Genomic DNA, 2743 nt, shown 5'->3' with positions numbered 1-2743 from the left:
ATCACCACAATATAGCACTACGATGTGCAATCCGGGGATTCACAACCTCAGAACATCATTTACAATCATTCCTCACCTCGACCCGGTCAAATCTCTATCCCGCGATGCCTTTGCCCCTCAAATCGGCCTCCACTCGTGTCGAATCTATCCAAAATTAGAACGAGGACGTCAAAATATGCTAAGGGAACGAAGTCCAAGCGAAAATAATCAAAATACCTCACAAATCCCGAAATTACCAAAACCCGACCTGGGCCCACGTCTCGAAATTCAATAATTTTCACATCAGTAGATTCCTTATCTCCCCGCGAGTTCATACATATCAAAAGTTCTGAAATCTGACCTCAAATGGTCCTTCAAATCCTCAATCAAAGGTCTAAATTTTCAAGCCCTAATTCTTCAATTTTTGGCTTAGTTTCCATGATTATTTAGGTGGAATTCACATTAAAATCGAGTTATAAGTCCAAGAATCTTACCTCCAGGTGATTCCCCTTGAATCTCATTTGAATCCCCTTCAAAAAGCTCAAAAAACAACCAACAATGGAAGAAATAAACCCCACATTCGCGGACAAGACGACCTTTAAACCTTCTACCCAGGTCTTAATTTCCTTCTTTGCGAATGCGGTCAACGCCTCGCGTTCGCGAAGCACAAAAATTCCGTTGACCAAAACTCTTCTTCGCGAACGCGACCCCACAATCGCAAACGCGATGCCTCAGCTTCACCAACCTACGTGAACACGATGCTTACTATTTCGGCCCTTCGCGAACGCGGGACTCCCCTTCGCGAACGCGAAGGCCAAACCTGACGCGTCCCTTCCTTACCCTTCGCGAACGTGAGGGTCCACTCGTGAACGCGAAGACCAAAATGTCTGCAACAGCTGAAACCAAAATCTGCAATTTTTCTTAACTTAAAACGATCCGTTCAACCCCTCGAAACGCACCCGAGGCCCCCGGGACCTCAACCAAAGGCACCAACATATCCTAAAACCTTATTCAAACTTGTATCAATCTTCCAAAAACCTCAAACAACATCAAATCAACCAAAACACATCGGTTTTAAGCCTAAATTTTAAAAAATCTTCCGAATTCTGCTTTTAATCAAAAACCCTACCAAACCACGTCCAAATGACCTCAAATTTTGCACACACATCCCAAATGACACAACGGAACTACTGCAACTCTCGGAATTCCATTCCGACCCCTATATAAAAATTTCGCCTACCAACCTGAAATCACCAAAATATCAACTTCGCCAATTCAAGCCTAAATCTACTCTGAACCTTCAAAACTCATTCTGATCACGCTCCTAAGTCCCAAATCACCTCCCGAAGCTAACCGAACCATCGGAACTCACATCCGAGGCCATCTAACACATAAGTCAACATCCGATTGACTTTTCCAACTTAATCTTCCTCAAAAGAGAGTAAGTGTCTCAAACCTTACCAAAATCCATCCGGATTCGATCCGACCAACCCGATACCACATACCACGGATAAACAAAGCATAAAGAAGCAGAAATAGGGAAAACGGAGCGGTAACTCATGAGACGACTATTCGGGTCGTCACAGGGATGGAGTGGAGGAATGGACTGGAATACACATTGCGCAGCATAATCTCATGACGACACTGGTGAAGATCAAGCGCAGAAGATGGAGTAAATTCAGGAAGGAAGCGATGGCTGCAGTTGTAGGAGCCAGAGTAGGAACTTATTTTTCTTCAGGAAACAGAAGGTTAATAGTAATTTTGGAATACAACAGATAAAGAATACAGTTATACAGAGGATTCAAATGTATAGGGAGGGAAAGCAAGCTAGGAGGTGCATAGATTTCATTGAACACGTGTAATTAGAATGCGAGACCTACTGCTTCCAGCATAGTGCTTGGCGGGTGCTTGGGTGCTCTTTAGGTGTATGTTTCAACGTGGTTTAGAAATGATAATAATCAGAGTTATTACCGAAAAAACATGTTTAAGAAAGATCTTTGTCGTGTGCATTTTACTTGTTTCTATGAGCCAATTCATATTTAAAAATATCACGCTTGTCGTATACTTTTTGAAAGAGTTCGTGAAAATCCTTAAAACGTGATTCCTGAAAAAAGCTAAATTTTCGACACTTAACTTTCGTATTAAAGTACGTGGTTGAAATTTCCCACATAAAACAACATTCTTGACGTGTGCATTTTAAATTTTAATGATTGAGAGATCCAATAGTCATTAATCATTATATTGGAAAATGTGCCACTGTCGTTTACTTATTTAAAAAGGTTTATGAACAACCCTTAAAGAGAGGTAGAATAAAAGCTAAAATATAAAGCAATTATTTTTACATTATGGTAGTTGAGACTAGGGCGGTGCATAATTTGTAAATATCAAATTATCATAACAAAACTGAAAATTTTGGTATTTGGTATTCAGTATTTTTATATTTAGTATTATATTTAGTTTAAAATTTTAAAATATTTAATATTAGGTATGGTATTTGATATTATAAAATAAAATATCAAAATATCAATATCGTACCGAAATATATATTATATTGCACAATATACATATTATTAATAATAATATAAATATAAAAATTCTAAAATTTTACTTGTCTTTATTCTCTAAATTCATCAATTAACTCTAAGTAAGTAACAAGATATTTCCAATGAACAAATTTATTCATTTATGTGTAGTTTTCTCTCTATGAGTTAATACTTATTGGTTTTGGACAAAACTTTTATCAACAAACGGTTTTATTTTTGTA

This window comes from Nicotiana tabacum, chromosome 5 (assembly GCF_000715075.1).
Source record: "Nicotiana tabacum cultivar K326 chromosome 5, ASM71507v2, whole genome shotgun sequence".
In the NCBI taxonomy this organism is placed as follows: Eukaryota; Viridiplantae; Streptophyta; class Magnoliopsida; order Solanales; family Solanaceae; genus Nicotiana; species Nicotiana tabacum.
The sequence above is the reverse complement of the archived record's forward strand: the minus strand, read 5'-3'. Positions refer to the sequence as shown.